This window comes from Notamacropus eugenii, chromosome 2 (genome assembly GCF_028372415.1).
Source record: "Notamacropus eugenii isolate mMacEug1 chromosome 2, mMacEug1.pri_v2, whole genome shotgun sequence".
NCBI lineage: Eukaryota > Metazoa > Chordata > Mammalia > Diprotodontia > Macropodidae > Notamacropus > Notamacropus eugenii.
The window spans coordinates 41,700,148-41,716,479 of NC_092873.1; the positions used below are offsets into that span (position 1 = coordinate 41,700,148).

At 40.3% G+C, this 16,332-nt stretch overlaps 1 protein-coding gene across 12 annotated transcripts in view; it reads left to right on the forward strand.

Annotated features, from left to right (window-relative positions):
• Positions 1 to 16,332, forward strand: part of SPECC1 (sperm antigen with calponin homology and coiled-coil domains 1) — a 337,039-nt gene that overhangs the window by 12,828 nt on the left and 307,879 nt on the right. For 3 of the 12 annotated variants that reach the window (XM_072640019.1, XM_072640011.1, XM_072640016.1), the window contains exon 1: positions 4,387 to 4,671. The exons of 3 other annotated variants lie outside the window; for them this stretch is intronic. The gene's annotated coding sequence lies outside the window, so the exon portion shown is untranslated. Of the gene's footprint in view, positions 1 to 4,385; positions 4,726 to 16,332 lie in introns of those variants that run through there. 6 more of the 12 variants (XM_072640014.1, XM_072640013.1, XM_072640020.1 and 3 more) reach the window with 6 other exon arrangements.

Genomic DNA, 16,332 nt, shown 5'->3' on the forward strand with positions numbered 1-16,332 from the left:
TGTTGGAAAAATGAAATGAGATCATGTATTTAGGAGGCTTTGTAAACTTGAAATCATAGTGCCTAGTGTACCATAGGTGCTCAACAAATGCTTATTGATCTGATGATAAATAGGTGGAACTGTGGATAGAGGGCTGAACCTGGAATCTGGAAGACTTGAATTCAAATTCAGCCTCAGACACTTTAGTAGCTGTGTGACCCTGACAAAGTCATTTAACTTCTTTCTGTCTCAGTTTCCTCACCTGTAAAATGGGGATATCAGCACCCTGCCAAAGTTTGTTTTGCGGATAGAATGAAATACTTTTATAAAGCACTTTGCACACCTTCAAGTGCTATGTAAATGCTAGCTATAGCTGGCAATTAGTATTAATGAACATCCATTGTTATTGAGAAAAAGTAATATTTTCTTGAATGTTTTAACATTTTAAAAAATTATATTGACCAGATAAAATGTTTCATGTTATTTTAAAGTGTTCTATCCTTTTTTTTTAAATAAATTTTTATGTCTGATAGTTTCCCTTGGATTCTTCCTTTAACTTCCTCCTAGGGTGACACACTTAGGGGTTATCTTTTCCAGAAAGTATCTAAGCCCTAAATTTTTCCCTTGATCTCCCTCCATCTCCCCCAGCAAAACTAATTTGCTTAACCTTAACATGTCTCATTCAGGAAAGACTATATGTGCTTAATTGACAATGGATTCTGAAAAACTGATGAATGTATTCACCCAAAGGCACAAATAGCTGACACCAGGCAGTGAACTTGGGATGGGTGAAAGGTCACGATCTGAGAGAAGAAAAAGACTGTAGCAGCAGTCTGGTCCAGTCTGCCATTTAAAAGAAATGTATCTCTATTTACAAAGTGACGATGCCTAATCAATTACAAATAGACATCAGAGAAGTTCATTTTTATGTAATGTTTGTAAATATGTACAGGAAATTTTGTAAAGTAAACATTAGAGACTGTGACAGTAAACATTTGTCACTTTGTCAATAGTCGATAAATAACTGTCACTAGTTATCTCTAAAATGCAAATACTGGTTTCAGGTATCCCTTATAAAATAGTCCTACTTTATTAAAATAGTGAAAAAGAACTCTGCTATAAACAATATTGTTTTAAAAATAGACTAAAAAAAATCTCAGTAACAATGCTTACCTTATTCAAATACTGCCTTTATTTATGAAGACAATAATTATCATAGGTTATAAAAGCTATACAATACAGCTTTATTACATATTTGCTGTTACACAGGACATCCTCTCATTTCAGGGTGAGAAGGGTCTTTATAAAGGTATTGACTTGTCTTGTCCTTTCCCAAGACCAGTAAATGGTGAGGCTAAATGTCCTGAAAGAAGAGTTTGCCAGTCTGCCATTTAATACTGAGTTCCAGAGGTGCAGTGTCTTATTCAGGTTGAGGTTCAAACCCAGTATATCTAATTGTAGATCCAATAGACTTTCCTCTATATAATTCTACTTTTAGGGGTTCTAGAGATCTCCCACAGAGTCTACTGGTTTTTATCTAAACAGATTGGTGCATGGCATCCGTCTTGGGACACATAGTCTGTACCATGGGAATTCCAAATGTGTGTTTATGCAAGGCCAGCCCTAGTGGCTTCTACATTAGCAAATAATTCTCAGGCATTTGACTCTCTTTTTTCAATTCTAGTTTGAAAAATTATATTCTTTTAAAAAAATATTTCTATACTTTTCAATACTCTTACTGATAACTTTTATTTTTATATCCCTTTCATCTCTAAATAAGCTTCTCTGTCCCCTTGTAATAGTTTTTAAAAGAAAAGGGAAAAAGACAATTTAGCAAAACTAACCAGTTTGTCTGATAGTAGTTGCATCATTCCATACCCATAGTCCCCTACCTCAGCAATAGAGAGATATGAAAATTATATTCTCATTTGAATACAGGGTCTTATACATTGCAGGCATACTAAAAATGTTTCTTGAATGAATGAAGGATTGAAAATACAAACGTCATTTACTTCTACCTCAGTTGTGGGTTCTGGAACAAAATTTAGAATATTCAGTTCAATGTGGAGGTGGGGGGAAGAAACAGAGAGAGAGAGAGAGAGAGAAAGAGAGAGAGAGAGAGAGAGAGAGAGAGAGAGAGATCATCCAAAAATACCAAATGATTTAAAAAAGGATTTGTATGTGACTTTAGAGTGTTATATGATACCAGAAGCAGCAAATTTACTCTCCTATTTCAGTTTTGTTTAGGTAAACATAAAAATCTATTTGTGCCCTTCAGCACGTTGTGACATTTGCAGTCTGGCATGTGTCCCCACCATTCTCCTGAAGCAGCTCCCTTCAAGGTTACCTTATTACCAAATGTAGTGCCGTTTTGACTGGCCCCATCCTCCTTTTGAGGGTCTTTAACACTGTGGTCTATCGCTTCCTGCTATAAATCGCCTTATGGTCTTCCACCTACTTCTCAGATTGTTCTTTCTTTTTTCTGTTCTTGGATTTTCCTCCTCCACCCTTAAATGTGAGTGTTCCTGAGGTTTTTATCTTACTCCTCTTTTCTGTCTGTTCTGTCACCCTGGGAAATAGCATTTATTTCCATGGCTACCGTTATATTGTCTTTGCAGGTGACTTTGAAATCTCTGACCCTACCCCCAATCTGTTTCCAGAACTCTCAGTCCTGTATTTTCCATTGCTTTGTTGGAAATCTCTACTTGGATGAACTACAGCTAACTCCAACTCAGCCCCCTGGGTTTCCTATATCAATGAAATAAGAAATAATTCTCAGAACTATGACTCTTTTAAAGTATGACTCAGAAGTATGACTCAGTTTAAAAAATGTTCTAAATATTCTGCACCTTGTGATCTTAGAGAGTTTTCTGAAGCACCAAGAGATCAGTCAGCAAGCATTTATTAAGTGCTTACTGTGTGCCAGGTAATACCTTACCTGGTATTGGTAGAAATGGTAGAAAATATTCTGGGAAATATGGCTCAAGATCAAGAAATGGAAGAGGTCAAAGACTTCAAAATGGCTCAAAAGCCTTGTTCTGGTAGAACATGAATACTCATTTCAGGAAGAGAATCAGATGGTGCCAGATAGGGGAAACACCAGATGATATCACAGAGAAGTGAAGTCATCTATCTTTGGTCCAATTCAGCCATTACTGGGTGTAGGATTCTGAATGGAAATGACTGGTTACTGGTGTGGGAGTAATTTCTGAGTCAGCTGTTCATAGGTCTAGTTAGACCAGTGGTCAAAATCAAATTCCCAAGTGGACAGAGAGAATAAGGATGTCAAGATACCATTTGTAATCACAACAGCACCAACCCAACCTATTTGAGGCAATCATTGACCCTGGGAAATGGATAAAAACAAAGATACTGTCTCTTAACATCATGTTTGAGTGATGTGTAGCTAGGGCAGAGAATGTTCCTCCTTTCCTTCTCTTCTCCCTAGTCTCTTCTCATTCCTTTTTCCCTTTACTTTTACTCTCCTTTAAGGGTCTTGGCGTCCTGAGAAGAATGCTTTCTCAGAGATCCATTCTCCCTTATGTCTGACTGGTAACAGCCTAGAGGAATTTGAATAATTCCACCCAGTTGACTCAATGAGATTCTTTGAGATTTGAGAACTGATTGTGGAGAAATTAGGAAGTTTTGTTAAATTCCTGAGCAAATCAGGGACATTCAGTTGCAGAGAAGATACTTTTTTTTAAACTGAGTCTCCCTGCTTTGCTCAGTCTAGAATTACAGCAGCCAGGCATGGGCTCTGTCCCACTACTATTGGCATGGAAGCTTTGACTTGCTCCATTTCTAACCTGGATCTGTTTGCCCTTCTGTAGGAGAGCCTGGTGGTCCCCTGCTCTGAGAGCTCACCGTATTAATTAACTATATAAATAAACCTAATGTGAAAAGGAAGCCAGGTGGTGCAGTGGATAGAGTATTAGGCCTAGAATCAGGAGGACCTGAGTTCAAATCCAGCCTCAGACATTACTAGCTCTGTGACCTTGGGCAAGTCACTTAACCCTGTTTGTCTCAGTTTCCTCACTGTAAAATTAGCTGGAGAACTAAATGACAAACCACTCCAATATCTGTGCCAAGAGAATCCCAGATGGGGTCGCGAAGAGTCAGAAATGACTGAACAACAAAAAATTAAGTGTGAATTGACTTATCCCACTGCAGTTCAGAATGCCTGAGCTCACCAATTTTGTTCTCCCCTGTAGCAGGGATTGTAGGAGACCCCTCCAGGCAGAAGATACTTCTTACTGATAGGAGAGATAGAAAAGGCATTAAGTCTTCAGGTAGTCTCTGAGCCTGGTGTTGGTGGCAGGGCCACTGCTGGAGACAGTGAGTTCCCTGGGCAGGCCTTTGTGAGGTCAGAGTTTGGTAGTAGAAAGGGTAGCAAAACAGCCTCACTGATTAGTTTGGCCCTATATTGCTGGAGCTGTGACGCTTGGACAATTGCCTCTCCTACCAGAGAGGAGATTTGAGGGAACCTTCCCTCCCCAGTGGGCAGAGACAGCACTCAATGGCATTTGAATAGTTTGCGGTGGCAGAGCTTCGTGCCATGTAGTGATTGAGAAATGGCTTGGGATACTGAAACCTGGGAGTGATGCTGGACTTCAGGAGGAGCCGGGCTTGTGAACCAGGAACACTGATGCTGGAGCCTCCCAGGAACTGTTGGGAGTCCTGCTTCCTTGCACTGTAAGTGCCTGTTACCTAGAGACTGATCTTTGAGAGAGCGCTGCTCATCCCCAGGTATCTGTTTTCCAAGAGCGCCACTGTAAGGTTTTTGTTTTGTCCCCTTCTACAAGACACTTTCCTTTGCTACTTTTGTGAAGTGTCTCCTTGCCAGGGGAATTGCTATGAGGTCACTGAGTCATGTCCCAGCAGTGACTTTTCTAGATTTTCCTGGCCTATGGTACCTGCAGAAATGAAGGCTACAACCAGGAGGCCAGAAGAGCTCAGAAACCATGTCCTCTAGCAGATGCAAGATGCCCTATTGCAGTGGCATCCAGCACCAATTCAGAGGATGAGCTCATCTGTATAACATTACAGAAGATGATGGTTCAAGGATTGTGAACAAAATCACAACTCAAAACAGTGGTGAAAAAAAAGTGAGCCTTGAAGTTTGGTGTGAGACCCAAGGAAGTCAGTAATTCCAGGAACATTTTAAAATAATAGGTGATAATAGTTAACATGTGTATGTGCCAAGCCCTGTGCTGAGTGCTTTATAGTTCTCTCATTTAATCTTTACAGCCCTGGGAGGAAGAACTCTTATTACTCCCATTTTTACAGATGAGGAAATTGAGGCAAACAGAACTTAAGTGATTTGCCCAAGATCACAGAGCTTGTAAGTCTTAGGCCAGATTTGAACTCAGATTTTCCTGACTCTAGGTCTGGCAGTCTATCTACCATACCACCTAGTCAAAGAAATGCCTTCCCCTTTCTGGAAGAGTATCCTCTAGTAGAGGATTTATCTCTAAGAGGATATGATCAAGAATTACACAGGATGTCTTGCAATATGCGTCAGTGGAGGGAGGAAATACCCATGTTGCTGATGGAACCATCAAAGTACTGAACTATTGATGAGCTTGGGAGCTCCTGACCCATGTTGCTTCTGGCATCTCAATCTTTTTTTAATTGGAAATTAAAATGATATTGCAAAATTAAATAGGAACCTTTCTGAGTTTCTATAAGGTTACTATTTAAATGGTGAAATTCTTTTAAATTTATTTTATTTTGCCTTCATTTTCACGTACATATGTATATATACATGTTTATGCGTATATCTCCTATGCCCTTAATTAAAAAAAAAGAGAGAGAGAGAAAACTATCTAGCAAGACCAACCAACACATATGGACCTATTCTAGTAACTTATTGGCCAAGTTCTTCAGGATTGTCTGAGGTCTCTCATATGGCATATGGCATTCCATGAAAAATAGCAAATCTCTGATGTGTAATTCTGGCCAACCTAATTGTGTCTTGCTAGGTATTCAGTAGGTGCTAAATTTTTACAGCCTGTGGTGATATCATACAGTTTCTACTATCTCTTTGTATAATCTAGATTCATCACTAAGCTTGGACTCCTCAAGTATAACTCTCCTTCAATTTTTGGTGATGATGACCTGCTTCTGAATTACTTTTATAGACCCCTTAGCTTCCATTAGCAAATCTGTGTGACAGAGGATTAGTTAGTCCTTCTCTGTACATTGTTGGCTGAGTTTGTAGGATGTTATGTGGGGAGGGCTTTTGATCCTGTGCTTGGAGCTTAGCTACCTTATAGGCTACATCTGAAGACAAACTGATTTCAGTTACATTGGACAAATCCAATGGTATGTACATGTTATTGGCCTTTACTATTACTTGTCAAAGTAGAATTTGCTTGTTCCAAATGTAGGTGGATGATCCATTTATCAAGTGCCCTAAGAATTTTGTCAGTTGATCTCCTTCCTTTTGGTAAGGAAGTGTTCATTTTGGCAGTTGCCTTGGGGTGTAGACCTTGTGTTTTGTTAATATTGTGTAGGTTTCTGTGAATATACTTTCTACGTCTGTTATGGTCAATTACAATTCCAAAAGTATGTACATTAAAATTGGTATTGCATAGGTGTTAATTGCCTTAGTCATGTTCAGCTTTGATTTTGTAATTCTAATAAGTCTCAACTTTATCAACTCTAGTTTTTTCATAGCTTTTTTTTTCTTGAGGTATCTTGCCAGTATTCTTTGTCTTTTGGTCCACTGTGACCTTGGACTTCAAGTTCAAAGTCTTCAGTCTGTATCTTCCGTTGGCATACATTAGACATTTTACACTTATTGAGTCTAGATGGGCTTTTGATAACACTGGAGAAATATTTCACAGGATAAAGGGGGTGTTTAATGTGTTTTTCTGCAGAGCCATATAGCTAATTAATATGATGTCAGCTTCCTCCATTATTTGGAGTCCATACTTGGTTCTATTTAAGGGAGATTATAATGGAATTAAGGATAAGCAGAACCATAATATGCTTTAAAAATCCCTCTAGAGAACTTAGAATTCAATTTTTAAAAAAAGAATGTTAAAAATTGTTTTTACATGTAATTGGGAAAAATGAAATATTATTCAAAGTAAAGAAAAAAAGAAATAAATATTTCTCCCTCCCCCAAATTCTGCGCTTTTTATCTTGTATGATGGGGATGATGGTGGTAGCTGCAGTGGAATCACTCAGTCGATTCCTGGGAATCCATGTTTCTTATATTCAACCATAATTACCAAGTACATTGATAATTGCCTTCATTTACCACGTTGTTACTCAAGTGTATATCTTATAGTCAGTTCATTGGGTGTTAGGGACCTAAATGTTGTTCACACTCAAATTAGAAACTCAGGAGGGCTCCCCGAAGATGATGCCTTCTGCCAACGTTTTTAGGTCTTGTTCCTTTTTATTTTCTTTTCCCATGGAGCTCAGAATAAAATGATTTGACTTCACAACTTCATCTCCTGGTAGTTCTGACTTAAATAAAATTTCAGTCTAAATCCCTCATGGTTCTTTCCTTCTGACATCACAGAAATAAAGGCTGTGTTCGCACAGCCACATTGAATGTTGTGAACTGAAGAAGCCTTCATTGTCTTCTCTCAGAAATGCTGGGATACTTTTCCAGGGTTGGGAAAGAGAAAACCATGCTAATTTAAAATCAATAATGTTTTCCTGTTAAGGGGAGGTAGTGATGATTCCAGGATCTTGATGCTCTCAGATGTTAACCAAGTCATTTATTCCGAAGACTTAGTCTTAGTGATGCCAGGATTGATTAAAGTGGCAATCAATGCTTACCAATATAAATAGATATACAGCTATAGTAGATCTCTATATGTAGATTTTTGCTGTTGAGTTGTTTCAGTTGTATCCAACTCTCTGTGACCCCATTTGGGGTTTTCCTGGTAGAGATATAGGAGTTACCTCAGAGGCCATAGTCTAACCTCCTCATTTTACAGATGAGGAAACTGAGATCTTGGAAGTAGGTTGAGTTACTTGCTCAAGTAACTCTCGGTATTAAGTATCAGACATGGAGTGTGAATGTGGGTCCTTTAGGTATATTACAATATGGTACTTTCTGTGGAAAGGCAGCATGGCCCTAGTAGAAAGAGAACTAGCCTTGGAATCAAGAAAACCCTGTTTCAAATCCTATCTCTGACACATACTGGCTCCATTAGTCACTTAACTCCTCAGTGTTCTAAGCAACTAAGATTATAAGTAGGAGAGAAGGTGCCGACCTCACTTGGTAGAGGAAATTTCTTCACTGGGATTTCCCTGCGGCACCAACATCATAGATATGTTCCAGAATTGAATGGATGGATGAATAGATGGATGGATGGATGAAACAAGCAGTTTTTTCATTGAGAGCCCAGTCAGTTATTCAGAGGCCTTCGCTCTTGGGCTTCCAGCATGCCTATGGTGAAGCTGAGGTTTGCCACATCCTCCGTCAGCATCTTGGTCCCTACAAACATGCAATCTCAGCAGGAAGTCTGACATTGACCCTGTAATTCAGTCCATATGGAATTCAGTGTCTGTGCCAGCCAGACTCCTTCCTGGCTGCCCTACGTGGTATTTCAGTGAATTGTTGGGATGATGCAGGTGTATTTTGTAGGTTGATGAGCTTTCCTCTGCAGCATCTGTCCCGAAGCCGTTCATTATTGGATGGAATTTTCCCCTCAAGAAGATGTTTCCCAGCTGGTTATACCCGTTTGCCTCCCCAGCCTTGCTTCCAAATGCTTTTTTATTCATTCATTCATTCATTTCCAGTAAAATTTATGTTCCTTGAAGGCAGGGCTGTTTCAGTTTTATCTTTGTATCTCTCATGTTTGGCACGCAGTACATATTCAAATACTTTTAATCAATGAGTGCTACGTTATAGCTAGACTTCATTCAGGCATCCCTTCTTTTTTTTAAAATTTATTTATTTATTTAGCTTTTCAACATTCATTTCCACAAAATTTTGGGTTCCAAATTTTCTCCCCATTTCTCCCCTCCCCCCACCCCAAAACGTCGAGCATTCTAATTGCCCCTATCACCAACCTGCCCTCTCTTCTAACATCCCTCCCTTCCCTTATCCCCATCTTCTCTTTTGTCCTGTAGGGCAAGATAACTTTCTATACCCCATTATCTGTATTTCTGTTTCCTAGTTGCAAGAACAATACTCAACAGTTGTTCCTAAAACTTTGAGTTCCAACTTCTCCCCATCCCTCCCTCCCCACCCATTTCCTTTGGGAAGGCAGGTAATTCAATATAGGTCAGGCATCCCTTCTACAAGGTCGTTCAGCCAGTCCTGGGGTCCAGCACAGGTTAGCCCAGGGTGTCCAGGGTGAGTCCTTGCTCTTCACTTGGGTTGTGAATTGGCACAGACAGATGTGAAGAGTATTCTGTACCAGTTCACTGAGAAGCCTAATTTATGGCTGAGCAATATAGAGGTAGTTACCCTGCCTCCACTGCTTTTAGAACACAAATGAAGAGAGAAGAGGGGGTAAAACATCAGGGGGTTTACTATTTCCTAGTCCATTCTCAGCAGTTTCAAAGTCACCACCTCATGTGTTACCTGTACTCTGGGCTCTTGAAAGTCTGGGTTCTAGTCACTTTATCCTGGCAGTTCCTGCACGTTGCAGGAACTGGCAGGGAGCCAGATTGTACCTTCCACATCTGCATACAAGGTTTTGTTGTCCTTTTTTCCTTTTTTAGAAATAATATCCAACTCCTTTGGGAGTTGTCACCTCCTGCTAGATCCCAAGCTAAGTCAGTATGCATCAATGAAGTACCTACTGTGTGCCAAGCACTTTACTAAACACCAGAGATATGAAGAAAGTCAAAAAACAATCCTGGCTCCTTAAGAACTCACAATGCAAACAACTATGAACAAATAAGATAGAATCAGGATAAATTGGAGCTCATCTCAGAGGGAAGGCACTAAGACTAAAGCAGACCAGGAGATTCTTCTCATAGATGATGAGATTTTAACTGAGACTTGAAGGAATCCAGGAAAGCCAGGAGGTGATGACCAAGAAGGAGATTCTTGGGGAGGGACAAACCCTTCTTCCCAATCCCTTCCAAGATGTTTCTAGGTTGGGTTTTATTTTTCCTACTTAAAGTCAGCTGCCTCTTTCTCCCCACCCCCCATCTTGGGGAGATGCCCCCTCCATGATGCTATCAAGGACCCACTTGTCTGTTTCATCTTGGTGTCAAGCAACCCTGCCCTATCACGATCTCAGGTCATTATAGAAGCTGATTTAAAGCTTTTATGGACCTAAACTTGTTTGTTCAAGAACCTATTCATCTCTTCCATTTATAACTCTGTTGCTATGGAACCAGCTGCCTCCATGATGTTGTCACCTAAAGCCAAGGTTTCATGGAATCAATTAATATTGTGTGGTGGGAGTGTGCCTGGCCTCCAGATGATTCTGACCCATCTCAGTCAGAGTGCAGTTAGAATGATTGCTTTTTGCCATCTGGATACCATGCTATAATTGGTGCAGCCTACAACTGAAGTAGCTTAATTTAACCATCCCACCACTCTGTTGGCTAATGTTAAGACTGTGGTTAATGAAGACCTTCAGATCTTTTTCACAAGAACCACTGCGAAGTCAGGTTTCCCCTATCCCTTACTTGCCTGCGGCAACACTTTAAGATCAAGCTCCATTAAGTTCCATCCTGTTGGTTTTGGTGCAGGGTGCCAACTTGTCAAGACCATTTGGGATTTTTATCCTGTCGTTTCTAACCTGAATTAACCCTATGTCCTCTGAAAATCTAAGTCTTTCTATATGGGCAGGTAGGTGTGAATAGATTGTTGGACTTAGAGTCAGGAAGACTCATCTTCCTGAGTTCAAATCTGGCCTCAGCCACTTCTTAGCTGTTTGACCCTGGGCAAATCACTTAACCCTGGTTGCCTCAATTTCCTCATCTGTAAAATGAGCTGGAGAAGGAAATGGCCAACCACTTTAGTATTTTTGCCAATAAAGAGTAGGACACAACTGAAAAGACAGAAAACACAGGTACATGTTACTGACAGTCCACATAGCAGGCCCATAGTAAATGCTTGTTGATTGATTGATCCAAGTCATTTTTCTCTATAACCTAGAAATTCCATAGAAAAACATTAAAACTTTTCTGCACTATTCATTTCTTGCTGACCTCTCTGTTGTTCCAAAACATCTTTGCTATGACCAGTTTTTTCAGAAGTTGCTATTCCTTCCCCTTTTCAGTTTTTTAAAAGGACAGCAACATAGGCATTCCCTTCACTGATGGCAGACCACTATCCTCCCACACCTCAGGGCATAGTTTGGTGTGGTTTTTTTGGTCCAAATATCTGTCTGTTGGCTGATGATCAGCCTTTCTGATTTTGGCTTGGTTGATCTATGAAGAAGGTCTGCTCGAAATCTGTGGCCCTCCCTCTTCCACATGCCAGCTCTTGGCCTAATTGAAGATAGCCATTTTCACCCAATCCCCCCAAGTCTTCTCTTTCTGAAGCCAACTATCCCCAGCTTCTCAGCCAATCCTTATTCACCAGCCTATTTAGATGTTCTGCAGCTTCTCAATGTCTTTCTGTCTCCAAACCTCATCCCACTCTTCCAGATGTGGACAAACCAGAGCTGGGAGCCCAAGGTCCCCTTCCTTGAGTCCCAAAACATCAGTGGTTTAACTGTTTGGTTTTTTTTTGGATTCTTATGATTTCTCCTCTTGGTTATAAAAGTTGATACCTGGAATGTCTCCAGTAGCAAAAACATCTGTTGGATCTCTCCTGGATCTTTGTCATCCTTTATTAAAGCCAGTTTTTTTGACTGTCTTTTTGGAGAGAAGTCAAAGTGACAGTAATGAATGACCCAGTAGGATCTTGATGGCTGAGAAGTAGCCAAGAAGCTGACCTCACACTAGTTTGCAATAAGTAGAAATAAATGTAGATAAATGCAGAATGGCTTTAACAGGTTACCCTAGGGATGTGTAAGTGCTGACTTGGGGCCTAGGGTCTCTTCAGCTAATTCTGGAATTTTAGGTAACTTTGGTAGACTGGACCCTAAGGATCCTAAGGTTTGCCTTCTTCATTTACAGGGGAGATTCAGGACTGAGATAGTACATTGATGGATCTGTGATCTCTTTGATGTGGGGACCTCCTCCCTTGGGACAGATTGCTACCTGTGCTCTCCTTTACCCAGAATGCAAGGAGCCTTGTTGTTAGACAAGAATCTCACATTTAGCAAACCTGTGGTTAAGTTTCTTGCCCTCCACACCCTTCTCCCTGCCTTCTCTCCCCACTTTGGGTCACCTTACCCCTGCCCCTGCTTAAAACCAAAAGTGGCCTCACAGTAGCCTTGTTTTAGAGCCAGAAGGGACCTTAGACAGCTGACCATTTCCTTTTTACTATTGAGGAAACTGAGGCCCAGAGGTTCGGTGATTTGCCCAAGATTACAGAATAAATAAGTGGCAGAATCAGGATTTGAACTCAGATAATAGAATCATAAACCGCAATTGGACAAGGACCTCAGAGGTCTTTGAGTCCACCCTCTTCATTTTAAAGATGAAGAGATGTGCCTTCTCTTGGCTGTTCCCCATATCCAGAATACTCTTCCCCCTCACCTGGGCTTACTTCAAGGCTTAATTCCCACCTTCTGCAAGAGTCTTTCCTCTGACTAATTACCTTCCATTTGCCTTGTATCCATCTTTAGGGTCAGGTGTTCTCTCCGGCTGTCCGCTGTGCCTGGAATGCTCTCACTCCTCCGCTCCAACCACTGACCTCCCTGGCTTCCTTTAAGTTCCAACTAAAGCTCCACCTTTCACAAGAAAACTTCCCTCTTATTCCAATGCCTTCCTTCTTTTATTTCCTGTCTATCCTGCATATACCTCATTTCGTATATATTTGTTTGCAGGTTGTCTCCCCCTTGAGATTATAAGCTCCTTGAGGGTAGGGGGCTGTCTTTTGCCTCTAGTTGTATTCCTATCACTTAGCACAGTGCCTGGCACATAATAGGTGCTTAATAAATGTTTTCAGGTTGATTGATGATGGTTCCACTGTTTATCTCTGTATCAGTTCCTGGCAGTTAATTAATTAGCTAATGTACTTAATTTAATTTTTATATATTAGGAAATTTTTATTATCTGTATTCTGGCAGCATTATTGGTTGTTCGGTGAATCGGTTTCATCATCGTTGCCATCATCATCCTCATCATCGCTAGCATTTATGTAGCTCTTTAAGGTTTGCAAAGATTGTTTGGCAACCCTGGAATTACTCCTATTATTATCCCCATGTTATAGATGAGGAAACTGAGGCTTCCAGTGGTTAAATGGCTTGCCTACGGTCACACAGCTAAGTGTCTGAGGTAGGATTCAAACTCAGGTCTTCCTGACTCAAGGCCCTGAACTCTAGCTATTGCATTCCTAAGCTGCCCCTTTGGGTGAGCTTCTCATTCCCATTCTTTTGTTTTAATTTTAAATTTATTGATTTTTAGTTTACAACATTCAGTTCTACAAATTTTGAGTTTTAATTTTTCTCCCCCTCCCTCCCATTCCCATTCGCTGGAAACAGAGAGGGGGCATGGTTTGCCTTCATTTGGAAGCATTGCTTACTGAGATGGGCCAATGTGGATGGAGGATGGACAGATGCCCAGAGGATGCCTCAGTACTCTGGAGGGCGGAGATGAGGCAACTGTAGGCAAGGGGGCAAAGGAACCCTTTTCTCCAGAGTTTAGGATGAAATGAACTAGCCAAGAAGTGCAGGCAAATACCAGTAAGAGACACACCACAGGGTTAGACAAAATTGGGAAGCATTTTTTTAAGCCAAGCCTTTGAGATATTTGTGAATCTGAAATCAAAATGCAAACAGTGCCAGGCTCTGTAACATCAACTGCAGCTGCCAATTAAAAGCAGCGATCTTTGTGCAGGGCGAGCAAAGACACCCTTTCCCCTCAGCCTCCACAATCATTACTTTGTGCAAAAGCAGCCCATCCCGTTAGCACCATCTTCAATACTGAGCCCATACGCATGGAACGAGATCTACATCTACTCCTTTTAAAAAGAAAAAAAAAAAACCTAAGCATTGCAGAAGAACTGCTAACAAAACTCATGAATTTTAATTCTGTCCACACTTTCTCAAAGGTGTTGGTTTTTGGCTAGGCTCTTTGAAAGTGTTGACTTAACCTAGAGCCATGTTGTAAAAATCCCAACAAGTTTAGGAATGTTAATGCATTTTAATTTACCTATGTCGACTTAATATCTTTCTTAATTCCTCCAAACTGCAGACTTTTATGATAAAAGCTGCATTTTGAAAAATGGATTTTCTAATTATTCTTCTTTGCTAATTGTGCCTCTCTGGTGAGCTTTCTCCTTCTCTTACCCTGATGCTGGCCCACCAGGATGCTTTCTGGCCACCTCCCAACCCTTTGTGGAAGAGCACCCCCTCCCACTCACCCTGTTTTTTCCCCCATTATAAGGTAATCTCCTAGAGCACAGAGACTAAAGTTGTTCTGAAGCTAATTCTGACTGGAGAGCTTTGTTAAATTTTTAGAAACATCGTTAAGTTTTTAGTGTGAGCGTTTGCACCCCCTGGGAAATCAGCAAACAGTACAAATCAGGCTTGATTTATCATTTTGTTAAGTGTGTATCCTTAAGTGATGAAAAAAGATGTTATTATTACAGATTAAACTTAAAAGTGTATCATCCTTTCTGTAGCCAGTCATTCTGCACTTACCAGCATGCCGCTGGCAGCTACCATGAAGTAATAGCTTAATAAATATTTTATCATTCATCATTCATTTTCCATACCTGTGATGAAAACCTTCCTGAAAAAGTCTTGAGACAAGGATTCAAATTCTGCACTTCATAATAATATAATGGAAAGGTTATAATTTGATCTTTTATTTTTCTAACAAAGCCTCCAAGGCCCAGAAATTAACTTTCCTTCTATGGACGCAACGTTGCCTCACTGACACCCGTTTGTCATGGCCACTTTCAAGGGGTTGAGTGGAGTCACTGAGTCACTTGTCAGAAGCTAACACCTGAGGCCGAGTTGTCTATTAGCTGTAAATGGCCTTCAGTCTTGGGGTCTGTGCTGTTGTAGTCATGGCCAAGGAAGGATATGAAATGTTCTCTAGGATATTTTAAACTCAGATTTGCATTTACCTGGGAAGCTTTATTTCTCTTTTTTTTCTTTTAAAATGTGTATTGATTTCTTTCGGTTTTATCTTAAAATATATCCCTCCCCTGACTCCAGGTCCATTACTCTATGCACTATGGTGTTACCTAGCTGCCTTTCAGTGTTTCTCACCCATAGTCATCTCTCCACTCCACCTCATTCCCCCTTCCACCCCTGCAGAGAAAGGAGGAAGATGCATTTTCTCAGTGTCTGGCGCATAGTAGGCACTTAATAAATGCATTCTTTGGGACCAAATTTAGCATGACTTCTTAAAGTCCTTTTGGATTATAGGATTATAAATTAGAGTTGGAAGGGCTCTGAGAGGCCATCTTGTCCAACCTCTTCATTTTCTAGATTGGGAAACCAAGGCCCAGAGAAACTAATTGCCCAAGATCACTAAGGTAATAAGGGATGGAGGCCAAGTTCTCCTACTCCAAACCTACCCAGTTTTTTGCTCTTCCACTTTTAGTCATGCAGACGTATTTCTGTTAACTCAGCATTATTTTTTTTCCTTTTCCTACAACTTTTAAAAATCAGCCCACTCAGTCTCTGCAAGTTAACATACACTTACTTCCTGTGCTCAGGGGAAGGCAGAGTTAACTTTGCCTTATTGCCAAAATCCAGACTAACTTTTCTAACTCCTACTTTTCCCTGGGGCCATGACTTTTCCCCTGTAATTACTTCCTTCTGTGTAATTCCTTACACTGATATTTTGTGCTTCAGAACTGAATTAAAGGGTCATCTTAAATTACAGGCTTTTCAGGATGGCATTCCAGTACCTCTTATCAGGATGGATGAATGTTTACAATTCTATATATCATGGAAAAAATTATATTTCTAGTCTGAATGCTTCTAATAGCTAATTTCAGATTTTCTCTTCTCTGTGATTATGCTGATGATAATCTTGTCCACACTGGATTTCCCAGTGGCTATTTAGAGTCTAATCTCAGTAATACACACTGAATGTGTTATTGGCAAGATAAAGATGGGATTTATTTCATACAAGACTTTGGCAGATTTAATTAGAATCCTGTGAATTTCAACCCCTTCCATCTCATTTGTTTTCCTCTGAGTGTGGCCTTTGTCATTGTACTGTGGGAGATGTGCCCGTGAACTTAATTTTGGAAATGACAATCCTTCATATGTCTCTGGGACTCTTCCTCTGACAGTCTTTCCTAAAATTAGTTAGACATTTGAAAACTCATGCAAAATCCCTTTC